General features: G+C 34.1%; 1 protein-coding gene and 1 long non-coding RNA gene across 4 annotated transcripts in view; one reads left to right on the top strand and one right to left on the bottom strand.

Moving 5' to 3' along the window:
* LOC149792052 (semaphorin-5A-like) overlaps positions 1-19,053 on the bottom strand; it is a 499,542-nt gene that overhangs the window by 263,824 nt on the left and 216,665 nt on the right. The window contains exon 1 of one of the 3 annotated variants that reach the window (XM_089970552.1): positions 16,286-17,203. The exons of 1 other annotated variant lie outside the window; for it this stretch is intronic. The gene's annotated coding sequence lies outside the window, so the exon portion shown is untranslated. Of the gene's footprint in view, positions 1-16,285; positions 17,204-19,053 lie in introns of those variants that run through there. One more of the 3 variants, XM_089970549.1, reaches the window with a different exon arrangement.
* LOC149792053 (uncharacterized) lies at positions 540-15,141 on the top strand. Its single transcript, XR_016423258.1, has 2 exons — positions 540-867; positions 14,183-15,141. It is a non-coding gene; the product is annotated as an uncharacterized LOC149792053 (long non-coding RNA).

The raw sequence follows: 19,053 nt of genomic DNA on the forward strand, positions 1-19,053 counted from the left end.
TATTAATAAAGAAATATTAAACAAAATAGAATAGTCTGACAATGGTTTGATGCTTGCTTAGATCATGTACAATTTCCCAAGTACAATATTCAAAGAAATGTAAGCCACAGTACATGAAACATCTCCCACTCTCTCAGAAGGACATAACATCTGTAGAGGACTCACAGTACTAATGATATGAAAAAATGGCAACCAGTCCAGAAAAGTGGGTGAATATAAAATTGAGTATATATGAGTTTCGCTGGCCAAGATTGGTTGATAACGAAAGTCAGATTTGAGTAAAAAGAAACTTTTGAGCTGAGCTCATCATAGTTGTAACTGACAAAACAACATTGATGGAATTTCAGTTTGGAACTCTTTACTGAAATCAACACCTGACTCCTTGGTGTGGTATTGAAAGCACGACTGCAGAAAATGCTGTGGGTTGTATGGTTTTCTTCTCACAAAAGTTGTCATCAAGGAAGTGTCTATAGACTGTGCTGATAAATATAAGTTTGATCAAGAGCACTCAGAAATTTAAAGTCATAGAATTGTTAATACCATGATGTTTGCATAGGTTTACTATGGGAACTGAATTAGTACCATGAGTCCAAGAGCGCCATCACATGAATATGCATACTTAAAGAGTTAACTCCCTTGGGGTTTGTAGTTATCTCTTCACTTTGTAGGTGCATTTTCTCTCCCAATGTGGCCACACTGAATGAAATATGCTTGGTTCATTTTCAGGATTGATTTCACCTTCATAGGTAATGTGCCAGGAACAACCAGGCATAATTGGTAGCAAGCTCCAGAAAATTATGTTCTTCGTGCGTTTCATCAGCCCCTTCCCTCCCACATGGAATGCCAGAATAGACACATATGTTCTTGGTAAGTTTTAGCAGCCCCTTCCCTCCCACATGGAATGCCAGAATAGACACATAGGTTCTTGGTAAGTTTTAGCAGCCCCTTCCCTCCCACATGGAATGCCAGAATAGACACATGTGTTCTTGGTAAAGAAAATTATGTTCTTGGTGAGTTTCATCAGCCCCTTCCCTCCCACATGGAATGCCAGAATAGACACATATGTTCCTGGTGAGTTTTAGCAGTCCCTTCCCTCTTACATGTAATGCCATGATAGACATGTTCTAGGTCCATTTTAAGCAATCCCTTCCCTCCAACATGAAATGTCATGATAGAAAGACGTTTTAGGTCAGTTGTACCAACCCTTTCCCACCCACATGGAATGCCATGATTAACACATTCTAGGTCCGTTTTAGTAGTCCCTTACCTCCACATGGAATAACAGAATTGACACACATGTTTTTAGTCGGTTTTCAAAAAGTCCCTTCCTTCCCACATGGAATGACAGAATAGACACACATGTTTTTGAAAGTCCCTTCCCACCCACATAGAATGCCATTATAGACACATGTTCTAGAAAAGTTTTAGCAGCCCCTTTCCTCCCATATGAAATGCCATGATAGACACACATGCCTATAATAAATAAATTATTATTACACAGTTTGAAGTAAAGAGAGGGTGTCACTTATTAAAGGAAGTGAGGGATATTAGACCATATTTAAAGTAGTACATTGTCTATGATTTGTTTGAACACATTTTATTGTTTTATTTTGTAAAATAATTATAGATAAAAATTTACATTTGTAAAATACCTGCCAAATTAGCAAAGTTTAGTCTCCTGCCTCTCCCACTTCCAAATTATCACACAAAAATAAACACAATACCTATGGATTGATGATGCATGAAATATTTGAGGGTATAAACTAAAAATGTGTCCATGGAACATGATGTCCGACCACAGTACCAGAGATGACCTAAGCAGAAAACTCACTGTGAGGTGGACAGGTGGATGTATGAATGGACAAAGGTAACATGATATGCAGTCATGGGATATAAAAATACAAATTATACACTTTTTAATCTTTAATGTTTAAGTCTCAGAATGACTTTTTTGAAATGGTAAATCTTGTATGACTTTTAAAGGACCAGCTCCAAGCTTGTACTTACTGACCTTACTGATAAGGTTTATAACTTGTAATATTTTTAACTTGATTTTACAAGCAGTTGGAAAATGCAACATTTCAGTTTTAACTGTTAATATTATTATAGATTAAACATTATTATTATTATTATTATTATTATTATTATTGTTATTATTATCATTGTTATTATTATTATTGTTATTGTTATTATTATTGTTGTTATTGTTATTATTATTATCATTGTTGTTATTATTATTATTGTTGTTGCTATTGTTATTATTATCATCATCATTATTATTATTATTAATTATTATTATTATTATTATTATTATTATTATTATTATTATTATTATTATAAATATTATTATTATTATTATTATTATACAATACTAATCTTGTTATAATTTTGTAGATACTGCATATTTAACTGAATTTCTTGTTGCTCAAACCCAAAACACTGCAAGTAGTCAGAAGGAGATAAATTTAAATTACATTTACTTTCACTGCAATAATTAAATTTACAGTTACTCATGACTTGTTTTAAACTTTTTCTCTAATCCCTCCAACATAATATGGCAGCATAAAGGTCTATTGCCAAGTCTCACCTAAGATCCTAACATACAAGGAAATGATTTGTCAGTGACACCATCTGGTTTATTTTGGTCTTAAAATAATAACCTTTCAAACTTGTGGAAAAGATCCTAATGTGGAATAAAACTGTGGAAAGATCTTAATGTGGAATAAAACTGGAAAAATCATACTGTGGTTAAAGCTCTGAAAAAATCATACTGTGGTATAACATTATAACTTTTCCAGAGCTTTAACCACAGTAGGATTTTTCCAGATCTTTAATCTTGAAAAATCTTACTGTTGTTAAAGCTCTGGAAAAGTTATAATGTGGTATAAAGCTCTGGGAAAAACCTGCTGTGGTATAAAGCTCTGGGAAAATACTTCTGTGGTATAAAGTTCTTGGAAAATCCTACTCTAGAATAAAGATTGAAAATAATGCTATTGTAGAATAAAGCTGTGGGAAAATCCTACTGTAGAATAAAGCTGTGGGAAAATCCTACTGTAGAATAATGCTGTGGATAAATCTTACTGTGGAATAAAGCTGTGGATAAATCTTACTGTGGAATAAAGCTGTGGGAAAATCCTACTGTGGATTAAAACTGTGGATAAATCTTACTGTGGAATAAAACTGTGGAAAAGATGTTATTGTGGAATAAAGCTGTGGAAAAGATGCTATTGTGGAATAAAACTGTGGAAATGATGCTATTGTAGAATACAGCTGTGGCCTCAGCACATTTTTGTTTCATCCTATTATCTGCATTAAGGGATTCCTGTGAATCCTACAAACATGCAAATAATTGAAAGACTAACATTTTCTAGGGGACAAACCAATAATTTTTCAAAACTTTTTCTATGAGACAAAACAACACATTTGTCAACACTTTTTATATTATATTAGAATCTTATGAAAACCATGACAACATTTTTTTCTGAAAGAATATTTAAAAGTAAATAAAATTAACACAAGAACTTGAATATCAGTTGCTTAGCAACAGTGTAAGCATTGTGTCACATGATCCTAATCATATTACATTGAAAGAAGACTTCTCATCTTAAGAACGTGCTTTCATATCTCTATGGGATAAAATATGTTAATTTTAATTTGCAAAGACTGTATTAATAATGCATTTATCACTGCATAATAGCATGCAGACCTCATAATATTTACTGGTTTCAGGTGCACAAGCTTCTCATACACAACTTGCAAAAGGTGAAATTGCTACACAAATCCCAGGTGTAATGTATAACCATCCTCTATCATAACACACAATGAAGTCAAGTCAAAAACATGCAGAGCGTTGATATCAATGTCAATATTTTTCTCCTAAAAATGCATAAGATTACTGTTCCCACGCCTTTCAGACAAAATGCAAGTACCATATATAACAACTACTAAGTCCAATCCAACTTCACAGACCCGAGTCTCTGCAGTGTCCAATCCACCTGCATAGATCTGAATCTATGTGGTGTCCAGTCCAACTGCACAGATCTGGGTCTATGCAGTGTCCAACCCAACTACTCTATGCAGTGTCCAATCCACTTGCATAGATCTGAGTCTATGCAGTGTCCAGTCCAACTTCACAGACCTGAGTTTATGCAGTGTCCAATCCAACTTCACAGACCTGAGTCTCTGCAGTGTCCAATCCAACTTCACAGACCTGAGTTTATGCAGTGTCCAATCCAACTGCACAGATCTGGGTCTATGCAGTGTCCAATCCAGCTGCATATATCTGTGCAGTTTATAATGAGTAATCAAAAGGACAAAGAACATAGACCCTGATCTGCTGGTGCATTATGTGATAGTAGATAAGAGTTGACTTATAAATGAGTATATAAAGTATAATGTGGTATCATTTGGCAAAACTGATCTGCCACTGTTCCTGCTTATACTGTCTACACTTTGGATCACTTATACTGTATGGAATATTTTTTCTTTTTTTCTTAAAGGACTCAAAATATTTAAAATTGTCATTGACTGACAATATACAACTAACTTGAGTATATATCAATAAAGTCTGATGAAAACATGTCATGTACCATGTCTGATGAAAACATGTACCATGTCATGTACTATGAGTATATATCAATAAAGCATGTAATGTACCATGTCTGATGTCATGTACCATGAGTATATATCAGTAAACTCTGATGAAAACATGTAATGTACCATGTCTGATGAAAACATGTCATGTACCATGAGTATATATAAATAAAGTCTGATGAAAACATGTAATGTACCATGTCTGATGAAAACATGTCATGTACCATGAGTATATATAAATAAAGTCTGATGAAAACATGTAATGTACCATGTCTGATGAAAACATGTCATGTACCATGAGTATATATAAATAAAGTCTGATGAAAACATGTAATGCACCATGTCTGATGAAAACATGTCATGTACCATGAGTATATATAAATAAAGTCTGATGAAAACATGTAATGTACCATGTCTGATGAAAACATGTCATGTACCATGTTAAAAACAAACAATAAAGTCTTTAACATACACCATGTTACAAACAACTCCACTTTCCAGACATTTTCTTATCACACTGATATTCAGGAAAATGTGTCAAGTGTAAAAGTTACAACATGTCTAAGACAAAAGGGACAAACTGTCTGGTAAAAAAGGGTAAAGTTGCATTTATTTTCCAAAACAAAGATGCCAAATCTCAATTACAGAAAAAGAACTTTTGTTAAAAAAATTTAAGAAAGTTGGCAAAAATTAAATTGGTAATGTCCAAAATTTGACTAGCTTTAGGACATTAGATGTGCAGCAATTTTTAAACAATATATGGGACACTTTGATGAGCTTTAAAAATATAGCCCCTACAAAGACCTTACCTAACAAGGTGGTTGTCTGAAATCTACACCCAACGAAAACCTAATCACAATAGGGTGGTAATCTGAAATTTACACCCCACAAAGACATGAGCATAATAGGCTGGTGATATCAAATCTACACCCTACAAAAACCTCAGCACTATGCACCCCAAAATTTGGTGATTTTCATAAATTTTGGTAATATGCTTGCCAAAGGACACACTATGGTAGTCCCTCTGAGCTGATCCAATATTGGGAATCAAACACCCAGACTTCTGATCAGGAGTCCAAAACCTTAACCACTTAGCCACCAACATTACGGATAATGGAAAATATGAATTTATGAATAGAGTTATGAATCATTTAGTAGGGCAAGAAGATATGTTGATTTATGGTTCTGATATGTCAGCAAAAACTGACTCAAAATCTGTGGAGCATGAAATGTAGGTCGGTTGACTTGTTTATTGACATGAGACTTGTTTATTGACATGGGACTTGTTTATTGACATGACAATGACTAATGTACATGTATATAAAATTAGTCTTCAATATACAGAAAAAAGGACTGGAGAAAATCATTTATATTTCAACACAGATTGCTGCTAAGGCTGCCAAGCTATGATGAAAATCTGCTGTTGTTGTTATTGTGGTATTTAATGCCATTTTTCAGCACATGATAGGCTATACATGGCAGCCAGAATTAATGGTGGAGGAAGAACCCGGGAAAACCCCAGGAAAAACCACCGACCCATGAGAAGCTACTGGCAAGCTTTCTCACATACCCACATTGGCTGAATCCTAGACTTGAACCCACGCAGACAGAGGTGAGATGGCAGTGATCCATAATGGAGAGTGCTTTAGACCACTCGGCCACTCAGGGCCCAGACAAAAATCTATCCATATGAATAGTTCTTTTGTACATTGTTTTTAATTTTAAATGTAAATTTCCTTCTTAAATCCATCTGAAAAGCAAAAATATAAGGTTTAATTGATTTTTCATATGAATACAAACTGTGGCAATGATAGTTGTGTGTATGGATAATTTTACAAGGGTGTTTATGGGTATGAAAATTAAGAATTTCAAATTCCATAGTTCACTTGCATTTAATAAAATTTTAAAAGCTGATTAAATTTATAAGATTGCAATTATTTTGTGAATTTGCTTGATGCCAGTTTTCAGTACTGCCGACATAAACTGCAATATAATCAACTCTTCTGTTACGAAGATTGTCACTCAGCCAAAACAAGACTGCAATGAAAATGACATCTTCTTACAGTCATTCTACCTCGCCATTTTGGTTTGAAATGTCAGATATAATCAAAGGATATTCTTGACTATTATTTGAATGTGGTTGTTAAAACTGATAACCAGTCAGGTTCATTAATTAAATTATTATAAATCTGAAATGGTCCCAATTTTTAGCTTGCAACCAGTACTTACAAGGCAATATGGGACCACTCTGACAAGTTACGTTTATGAACTAAAATAATGACAATATAGGTTTTTCACTTACTAGTCAGCTGATATTTTTTAAAATATTATTTTAGGCATAACTGATTTTATTAGAATGAGTAACCTCACTTTATGAAACAATGTAATTTTTAAATGATTTTTTAATAAAATAAAAGCTTTTTTCATGCCACTGAGACAATAAAAATATTTGAAAAGACCTCTTTATGCATTTACAAAAAATAAATGTTTCCAAACATTTCTGTTCACCCCTGGGTCAGAAGAGGGAGTTGGCTTATTTTGAGAGACACTCCTCCTACTTCCTTATCCATGTCTACAACAAGTTTCTCGAAGCAGGAAATGGGCTTTCTTTTAAACATGGGTATTTCATTGGACAAATACAGTAGCTACGATTTGACGTGTAAGCATTTACATATCTAGTAATAGAGAGCATAATTATTGTACAAATCGTGTAAACATTTACATATCTAGTAATAGGGAGCATAATTATTGTACAAATCATGTAAACATTTACATATCTAGTAATAGGGAGCATAATTATTGTACAAATTGTGTAAACATTTACATATCTAGTAAAAGGGAGCATAATTATTTTACAGATCATGTAAACATTTACATATCTAGTAATAGGGAGCATAATTATTGTACAAATCATGTAAAAATTTACATATCTAGTAATAGGGAGCATAATTATTGTACAAATCATGTAAACATTTACATATCTAGTAATAGGGAGCATAATTATTGTACAAATCGTGTAAACATTTACATATCTAGTAATAGGGAGCATAATTATTGTACAAATCGTGTAAACATTTACATATCTAGTAATAGGGAGCATAATTATTTTACAAATCGTGTAAACATTTACATATCTAGTAATAGGGAGCATAATTATTTTACAGATCATGTAAACATTTACATATCTAGTAATAGGGAGCATAATTATTGTACAAATCATGTAAAAATTTACATATCTAGTAATAGGGAGCATAATTATTGTACAAATCATGTAAACATTTACATATCTAGTAATAGGGAGCATAATTATTGTACAAATCGTGTAAACATTTACATATCTAGTAATAGGGAGCATAATTATTTTACAAATTGTGTAAACATTTACAGAGCTACCAGTAAAAACTCTTCATTTGTCTTTTGACACAAAGCTGAATGACCTTTCTAACAAGTGTGAAAATGGTACTTAATTATGTTGTCTTATTTGATACATTTACGGTGATGAATTACTCCTTGCAACTAAACAGAATACAATCTGCAGTGGGAATTGATGGCAGAATTTGGAGGCAGACGGTTTTGTAATTCTGTAGCATTGAAAACTGGCTCGTAGACCTTATTTTGTGCGTATTTATCATCTGTCCTCATTTCCATGCATGTTGCTTCTATTCATATTTTAGGCTGTTTCTGTGAATTTAGTTATTCTGGCATTTTTTACTCAGCTTAGAGATGGAAATTCTAGGAAGTTTGCTTTAACAAGCTCTTTTTACATTCACATTATTCTGGGGTATTTTTTGTTTACTACATCTTGCTTCATAAATACTACAGACTGGGGCAAGGCTTTTTCCACAATTTAAAATTTATGGAGCAAATCCCCCCTCCATTTGAGAAATTGGGCAATAGTACAGGATGGCTTTGATGAAGGAAGACATAATGTTAGAGCTTGAAAGCACATCCTAGAACATTTGTTTATATTGGTTTTAACAGCACTTTCAGCATGCTATTGGCTGTAACATGCCAAGGAAATGGGATTGAAGTGCCTTTCCCAAGGACACTCTAAGGCTGTCGAACAGGCAACTGGTGAATACAACCCTTACATGATGATTACAGTAAGGAGTGTTTCATTTCGGTATAAGCTGGCTCAGCAGTTACTGCTGCACTCAAATTGCTACTCTTGCAGTTCTGCAGCAAAAACATGTGACCTCATTTTTGTCAATGTGACAATATATCGTATTGTTTCATCCCCTCTCTTTAGTGTCTTTTTTTCTGCATGGTGCTTTATGAATGATACAGTTCTAAATGTTGCTTTATGAATGATACAGTCCTGCATGGTGCTTATAAAAAATACATTTCTGCATGGTGCTTATAAATGATACAGTCCTGCATGGTGCTTTATGAATGATACAGTTCTACATGGTACTTTATGAAAGATACAGCCCTGTATAATACTTTATGAATGATACAGTTCTACATGGTACTTTATGAATGATACAGTCTTGCATAGTGTTTTATGAATGATACAGTCCAACATAATGCTTCATGAATGATACAATTCTACATGATGCTTACAAATGATACAGCCCTGCATAGTACTTTATGAATGATACTGTCCAACATAATGCTTCATGAATGATACATTTTTACATGGTACATTATGAATGATACAGTCCTATGGCAATATACAGAGTACTACTCTTACATGGTACAAGAAGAGTTAATTCATCAGTCAGAAGTATTCAGCCTGTCTGACTAGACTGCCAATCTTTCCTTACCTTTCAGCCCTTCTGTTGCAGAGTTAGTTAATTGACCTACTTTTCAACAAGCTCATTATATGTATACCTCTTCTTCCCTTCCCATAATGCTTCATGAATTCTACAAATCTGTGGTGATGTATCATTCTCCTGTTTGCAGTACCTACAGTTCCTCTGAATGTTATGTATGTCAGGTAATTACAGCAAGTTCGGAGATCTCCAGAATCTGTGCAACACCAACAATCTGCTAATTAAAAGATCAATTTTCTTACCAAGTTCATAGGGCTTTATTTTTCACCCCTACTCCCATTCTATTTTTTAAATTGTAAAGGTTTATAATATTTTAATTTTTTAACACCTGCAAAAATGTAAAACAGGCTGAACACACCCTCCTACATGACATAAGAAGCAATGAATATGGATGCACTATCCTACATGCCACAAGAGGTGATGGATAGTGGCAGGAGCCATGTCAGTTCAGTAGTTAGCATATCAGACTCAACAACCAAAAGGCTTCAGGTTTGAATCAGCCCATGTTGGCTGTGATGGTGTGTCCTTCAGCAAAGCATTTGACTCCAGCTGCCTTGGCACAAATAGCCTTCCTGTGCTGCTGTGCCAAGAAACCAAAAACAACTAATCTGTTTTGCACCAAGTAACTTTCAAAAGAATGCAGAGATGGTCTGGCAAGTATTGCTTAGCAAGTAATTCTGCTGCAACAAGCTAATTGACCATTTTTTCATATGCCTATTTGCTCCAAATACCCTGCTGTAATAAGTTAATTAACCGGAGTTTTTTTTCATACCTGTTTTCTCCCAATAAACCTCTCCCTCAATAACCTGCGCACATCGAGGTCCAAAAACAAAAACTGCACTATAAGCGAGAGCGCAGGTTACAGAGGGACCTCCAAAAACACCTGCTAGACATCCAATAAACCCCTGTGTTGGGGGGTGGGGGTGAAACTGGGCTGTTTAATGGCTGAATCCTCGTTTTATTATCAAGTTGAGAAAAACTGTCAGTAAAGCACCTTTTCTGATGATGTTGTTTGTTATCCTCTATAAATTGCATTTATTTTCAAAATGTCCAACAGCTGAAAGATCGATAACATGATTGCAAGTGGTTTCAACAACCAAACATGGTTTGCAAATATATTCGTGCATTACATCACGGCTTTTTGGTTTGCTGATTAGTCTGCTTCCCAGAATGGTGCACAGTAGTATTCTGCAAAAGTAGGAGTCTACAAAGTAGGGAACCAGACTAACTGTTGATACACTACCAAACAAGATTCCTTTTCATCAAAAACACATAACATTTATTTCATGAGACAATCGTCTACATTGAAACAAAGTTTTTGTATTTTTCAATTAGTAAAATATTGATGCCGTGATTTCATTGCAAGTAATAGTGAAACTCCTTTTCATCCTTGAGGATATCTCTACATGCAAATTCAGGAATTCTCTGGAACTTGCTTTTCCCACAATGGTCCATATCTGTGAAATGAGGTTGTTTATTTTACAAAGTACTCATTTTGCTTGGTTGCCTTGCTACCTTTAATCACAATTATGACTGAGTAGGTGAATTTAAGATAGTTTAATTAGATTACATATACAATACAATTCATCAGTGTTCGATTGATCAACTGAAATGAGTTACCCGATGTACGACCGGAGCCGCTGTTTCTTAAGCATGTAGGATTTGCATGCCTTTTAACTATTTTATTCCACTTCCTTTATTTGATTCAAAAGATGTAATTACTGTGTTAATATAAAATGAGACCCGCTTTTTATTTAGTGCAACAATACAACAAATGCTTCTGCTAGTAAGATATCAAAACACAGTGGTCATGTAATTAGGTTCTCAAAGGAATGCTCACAGACAGAGCTGTTATAGTAGATTGACATATTTTACATTTAATTATACGAGGACACATTACATTTATGATGATTACACTTAAAAAGAACTAAAAGATAGAACTAGATCACAAATTTCAATTGATAATTTTTTTTAATTTAATTGGTATTTATTTATTAAAGTAATGTCTCCACTAGGCGTAAGTGACATTTTCATGGAGTTTGATGTCCTTGAATATTGTTAATTGCAATGTACTAGGAATGTTGTCTGAAAAGAAAATGTAAAAAATTATATGACTTCTTATTAAAAGTTGTTATTTCATAATGTGGATTAAAATTTCCAGGTCCTATCTACCGTTTTTGATGATAAAATGTGCGATATATCGAAGTTTCCATTACCAATTTTGATCGTGATTTACTTCAAGTTCAACAAATAGTGATCAATTGTTTTGGCATTTTCAGGTTTTAAAAATGGGATCCACTCATAACCCCACATTATAAGTGGGTTTGCAAGTTATCAGGGCGCGAGTTATCGAGGGAGTGGCATACCCTGCTGTAATAAGTTAATTAACCTGTTTTTTTTCTTCTCATACCTATTTGCTCCAAAAACCTTGCTGTAATAAGTTAATCAACAACTTTTCCAACATTCCTATGGGTTTTTGTTTCCTCCACTGTTTAGTCTTTCATGCATTATATTCTTCAGGGAAAGAAATTAAAGTTTTTGCTTCCACTAAACAGTAGTAGCAGCAAGGTTTAACAGCATATCAGCACAACAATGGTTATATGGAGCCTATTAAAGGAAAAGTTCTAAAAAATTTAAATATTAGGAATTTAAATTAAGAAAAATAAAGACTCCAAAATAAAGATAAACATGAGGTACTAAATAATGAAAAATAACAGGAAAAATTCTCTGAAGCATATATTAAACATAATAAGGTGAATAACTGACACACACACACACACACAGACATGGGGTTATAAATTCCTCTCAGTTTCACAAGGCCAAGGTGCACTAAATGTAGATTTTATCTTTTTATTGCCACATCTGGAGGTTTAAGGTTTTGTGATTCTGCAACAATGTGAATCCACATGAATACAAACACCACCAGAGTATGTGTGCATGTTTATGTGTGCACGCATGTATGCATGTGTGCATGTGTGTATTTTTAATGTAGCTTTAACAATTTTAGTCACATTGCTACAGTGTCTGCAGTGTGACAGTTTATAGTCATGTCAAGCACTCGGGAATCATGATGCATTCATACAGCATCATGTCCCACCCTGAGTCACATTATTCTGACACCAGACCAAGCAGTCCTAACACTAACCTGTTAATGCTGAGTGACAAGTGAGGCAGCTGCTTGTAACATTTCTGGAAGTCTCTGGTATAACTCAGCTGGGATTTGAACCCATGACTACCCTCATCGGAGACCGACAAATTAAACTCCTAGGCCACTGGAGCAGTCCCACTAGATTTTGTATATAAAAATTTAAAAAAACACCATTCTTCAAATCTCCAATATTTCAAATCTGATACCATTAATTGTGATAGTATCAGAGTTTACTATTACAATTCACAAGTTCTTCCAATATCAGTTCTGATAAATGCTTATTAGGTATAACTGATTTTGTACTTGGTAAGGGAGTCTACCTAGCAGACCTTTGATGGGGGAAGAGGGAATCTACTTTTCACTTGTGCAACACACACATATGAACTAGTGTCCCCACTGTAAGCAAACAAAAATGAACTAGTGTACTCACTGCAAGCAAACACAACTGAACTAGTGTACCCACTGCAAGCAAATACAACTGAACTAGTGTACCCACTGCAAGCAAACACAATTGAACTAGTGTACCCACTGCAAGCAAACACAACTGAACTAGTGTACCCACTGCAAGCAAACACAACTGAACTAGTGTACCCACTGCAAGCAAACACAACTGAACTAGTGTACCTATTGAAAGCAAACACAACTGAACTAAAGCCACTTGGCTGGAATTGCTTTCAATAAAGCCTAGTACGCCGAGTACATTAGATAACCCTTTTTAATGTCATCACTTCTCCATCAATAACACATGACAATGTCATTTGCATTAATTAATAAACACAGTCTGCAAACACAAGTTGAAATGTCCCAGCCACATGTGACAATGACAGTGTCATTCATATTAATAAACAGAGTCATCATACAGAAGTTGTAATGTCCAAGAACACCACATCACAATCACGAAAGAAAAATACAGACTAAAACAAAAGAGAAAACTAAGAAATATTTTATCAGAAATTTGCAAGTTATTTATTTATGCATCACAGACACGTTTGAGAATATTTTGTGTAGTCTATGGTCTGTGATGCAACAAGCTGGAAAAAAACTAGTTGAAACATAATAAAGTAAAAAGGTTTAATTCCTGTAGAAACAGCCATGTAAAGTTTCGCAAACATAACCATTTTTCTGTTTTATTTGTTTGTCTTGTCTATGTTTTCTATTTGCCTTTGAAAAACACTCATTAATAGTCAAAAGCACTCAGTATAGTTAGATACTAGTTTCACACTATTCATTGTCAGTTTATTGCATTTATATATAATATATATATAGTGACAAAGATTAAATTTATTAGGCATGATTTTAAGAACATCGTGTAGTCTGTCCAACTGCCAGAAAGAAATCATGTGTTTTGCAGTTAAAAGATCAGCATTATAGGAATTAATTGCAGACAATTTGTGCCAAGGCAATGAACAATTCTGTATTGCTGTAAATAATTATGTTTAGCGAAGTGATGTACATACAATGTTACCAGGGTTGATAGAGTAAGTATGTCATAACATACAATTATGAGAACCTCCCTATCTCTTCATTACACACTTTAGGACAAAAAACTGTAGTATTTAGGTCACTTACAATCTGTGGTTGAGCTACATTTTGTGATCTAAGTAGTACGTTAAGCTACAATAATTGTTTGGGGCTTTATGTAATATTTTATACATTTTTTTTTCAGATAAAGCTACAAGAAAAGGTTATAAGGAACAATCATCAACTGAACCCAACATATAGACACTTTTCAGTAAAGATAACAATTAGCAGGCAATTTTAAACTTCAACGGTCATGAATTTACATTTGATATGTGCAAATTGACAGTTGTTCCTATGTAAAAATTACCTTTGAGCCTACAAATGAAGCCTCCTTTATGCCAAGTCAATTGATGTAGATTTTAAATCCTGACTTTCTCATCAAGTGTATAGGCTTACATTCTGCAAGATGGAATGGGGTTGGGGAGGGGGGGAGAATTTCCATCCTGTACAATATAACATTTATTTTCGGTGAGATGACTTCAATCCTGCAAGATGTAATACCGGGCTTGGGGGGTATTTCCATCGTGCAACATACAGTTTTTGGGGGACTTCCACTCTGCAAAAGGTAATGTTTTGGGGGACTTCCATCCTACAACATGTTGGGAGGATGGGGCTTTCATCCTGTAAGATGTAATGTTTTAAGTGGACATCCATCCAACAAGATGTAATGTTTGGGGGGGCGCATCCATCCTGCATTATGTAACAATTTTGGGGAGGGCTTCCATCTTGCATGATGTATTGTTTTAGGGGTACTTCCAATCTGCAAGATGTTTTTTTGGTGTCAACTTTAAGATTAATGATGCTGTGTTATTAGAGAATCCCATATTTTACAACAGAATGTGGTTTGTATACTAAATTTTGACTTGCAATGTATTTTAGGATTCAAATGCAAATATTCATTAGTAATTTAATTGAAATATTACTACAGTCTTTGTCTGAGAATTCTTGGTCCATTGCCGTTTTTCTTGTTGGTTGAATGCTAATAGCTACACCATCATAATAAACTCTGGAATGTGATTCCGGTCCAAAATATGTTACGTGTTTTTTGCTACTTTCACGGTTTTCTTGTCTGGGGCATGATTATGGTGCTGGCCTCGAATTGGATATTGGTATTGCATGTCTGTGGACATATATTTGTTAAAAAAGATATAAAAGATTAAAACCCAAATTGTGCTTGTATATTCTTATAAAAACTTCATTTTCCAGTCAAAATGAATAAGCCTCAATGATCTCTCTGCTTTTTGTACAGTATAAACATAAGACTATTCAGTTTCTAAACAACTCCCACCCCTAGGGGTGCAAGACTGAGAGTCAAAAATCTCCTTGGTGTCAAAACTGGGTGTCAGACTGAGTAAAAAACAAACTTTGGTATAAAAACTGGGTCAAATTAAAAATGTGGGGATCTCTGAAGTGCAAATGAGGGTAAAGGGAAATACTGAACTCCTTTTATTCCCATGTAGCCATCAATTTACTGCAATGATTAACAGCAGTAATTATAGAATTACTTTAAATCATGTGTCCTACATTGTCCACAAGTACTATTTTAATTCAAACTAAAACATTTTATCCTGCTACTCTCTGACCTATGTATATTGGTGACTTCCTGTCCATGCCTTTTTGTCCTTTGACTATCTGTCCTATGTATATTGGTGACTTTCTGTCCATGCCTTTTTGTCCTTTGACTCTCTGTCCTATGTGTATTGGCAATTTTCTGTTCATTACTTTTTGTTCTGTGATATTCTGTCCATTTAGCTACACCACGATCTGATATCATGAATGCCTGTGACCACAGACCCCTAGATGACAGTCTTTAAAAACGACTGATAGACAACTGGTTTTGAAACTTGCGATTATATAGGAAACAGAATTACCTTCATTTAAATTTTAGTTAATTTGTACTTGAATTTAATCAGATCAAGCCATGGGTTGAACGAAATAGGGAGAAGCTATAGAATTTGGTGTATATATGTATGCGTATATTGCATGTGTATAATTATATATATATATAGAGAGAGAGAGAGAGACAGACAGACAGACAGACAGACAGACAGAGAGACAGAGCATGAATTAAACAATTCAAAATTCTCAAATGTATATGATAGAGGGATTTATTTGTATTCATACAAATTATGGTGATACTATCAGGCATTCCCTTGTACAATCCAGGGATAGCACTTTCTTTTCTGTTTGGTGTGTGTGTGTTTGTCTCTCTCTCTCTCTCTATCTCTCTATCTATATTTATATATACCTCAATATCCTTTGCCTTGTTGTAGTCCAATAAATGCAGCTGAGCTTAAATCCAATTTTCTAAAAGTCAACTACTCCATAAAACAATTCCTTGCTGAAAAGATTTCAAATATCTGGACGAATTTCTTGTCTGCTTGTGAAATTATTTTCTGAAAATCACCAATAACATAAATCCAAAAAGAGTACAAAACAATTCATCTCCATGTGCACCCTGAGATAATCCTGTAATACAAACACAGTAATAATGAGGACACAGCTGATGGTCTAGTCTCATTTAACCACTACTCACACATGTAGTACTAATGCCAGAACTAAATTAATCCACAGTATATAAACTAGCTAGTACTCCAGGCATTTGGCAGAATTTTAAAGTGACCTCTGTCAAATTACTGTCACTTGTATCAATCAGCAGTACTGCACCTCTGTTGGTCCCTGATGCACACACACACTAATAGTTTTAATCCAGCCAATGAATTCACTAGGCCTCCTTGTCAGAGAACATAGTTTAGTATTGGCCGTTTGGCCAACTGCAGCATTGCCTCTCCTGATACCAGTTATCTGTGCTGTAAGGCAGTGTTGGTTAGTGAACCATTCTAGCTGATCAACAACGCTCCTGCTTTGTAATAGACAGTTACTCATTTCTCAGCCAACCAATCATGCAAGGAGGGCTTATTCCACATTACTATAATACTACACCACACTCAGTTAGACTGTATATTATGGTAAGGACTAGACAGGCTTACTGACCTAGGCAATCCACATACAATAATTTGTCCATATTAGTTCTTCAGAAAACTTTACACTTCATACATGGATCAAAGAGATTGTTTAAACCTTCTTAAAGTTAACCCTAAAATCATAAATGGATTCAAGGGATTAAATCAAGATCCTTGTGGGACCTGGGCAACATCTCAGGTGGTTATTCAAAGAGAAGTGTGCTTGGGTCCTATCTAAATAACCCCTTGCTGGGTGAGTAAACACATCCACACTCTGGGCCAGGTAAAATAAGACTGATAAAGCCATCTAGAAATCAGCTATTTAAGAGGCTTTGATTTGTAACAAGTGTATTTTGTAAAAATCAAAACCATAAAGTAACTAGATCTGATAAACTACCCAGAAACCAGTCATAGCTACCATGGTAACAAATTTTGTAAAGCTTGAAATTATACAATTGATGTTTCTGCACAAGAAACAAGAAATAAAAAGTTACAAAATTGCTAGGAAAAAAGACTGTTAATGCATGCAGATTACTGGCAATAAAACTAAAGTTCCTAAGCTACTCAAAAGGTACTCATAGAAGCATTTAATATTTATTGGCTGCTTACAGGATATTTTTTTAAAGCCAGAAATAAAAAATATAAAACTTTTTTTTATTTAAAAAACTATTGTCAAAATTTTTAATCATGCTAACTTACATTGTCCATCTATATAATCTACAATGTCGCATTGCCAGCATTCAAGAAAACATTCGTTATTACTCAGTACTCAGCCAGTTTAATCTCTCATTATGAAGAAAACATCCATCAATACTCAGTACTCAGCCAGTTTAATCTCTCATTATGAAGAAAACATCCATTATTACTCAGTACTCAGCCAGTTTAATCTCTCATTATGAAGAAACATCCATTATTACTCAGTACTCAGCCAGTTTAATCTCTTATTATGAAGAAAACATTCATCAATACTCAGTACTCAGCCAGTTTAATCTCATTATGAAGAAAACATCCATCAATACTCAGTACTCAGCCAGTTTAATCTCTCATTATGAAGAAAACATCCATCAATACTCAGTACTCAGCCAGTTTAATCTCTCATTATGAAGAAATCATCCTTTAAGCAATGACGAACAGTACCCAACCAATTGTATCTCTTATTATGAAGAAAACATCCATTATTACTCAGTACTCAGAGAGTTTAATCTCTCATTATGAAGAAAACATCAATCAATGCTCAGTACTCAGCCAGTTTAATCTCCCATTATGAAGAAAGCATCTTTTAAGCAATAACATACAGTACTCAGACAATTTAATCTCCCATTATGAAGAAAATCTCTTTTAAGCAATGACATACAAGTACCCAGCTAATTAAGTCTTTAAGTATCATTATAAAGAACACGTCCTTTTGTAATGGCATAGTGCTCAACAAGTTCAATCTAAAAGTCTCAATTTATGAAGAAAACATTTTAAAAAAGTAACAACATGCAGTACTCAGCTTTAATCTAATCTTGTTCAGTGACACAAAGCATACCTGCTTCATCAGATCACCTGCCAATATTTATTTTGAAATTCTGCATGATTAGTTAAACAGTCTTACACATTAATGCATGCTTTCATTTCAGAACTGAATCAAAATTGCAAACAAAGACCCTCTTTTGTTGCACCCACCTTTATTTGGTTAAATAAAAGACTAAATTAAAGATATTCCATGGTATTGATGGACATACAGATGGACAGACACAGGTGCCAAAGTCATCACAATGTTGAGCTTTAACCATGTAGAGGTTGACAAATATCAGTCAAATTTATTATTATTATTATTATTATTCTTATTCTTATTATTATTATTATTATTATTATTTGTACAGTTATATTTACAAGAAGAATGGGTTATTCTTGTATATAGGGTTCCCACACTTTTTAAGGCAAACATTCCAAGTTCTTTTCCTGTTTACTTGAATAAAATTTATTTTTTTCAAGGATCACTTATGATCCTTACTGAAAGGAATCAAAACATTTTGGCTTTGAAAACATGCATTCTTAAAATCAAAGG

This window comes from Sinohyriopsis cumingii, chromosome 9 (assembly GCF_028554795.1).
Source record: "Sinohyriopsis cumingii isolate HCF-2022 chromosome 9, ASM2855479v2, whole genome shotgun sequence".
Taxonomy (NCBI): Eukaryota; Metazoa; Mollusca; class Bivalvia; order Unionida; family Unionidae; genus Sinohyriopsis; species Sinohyriopsis cumingii.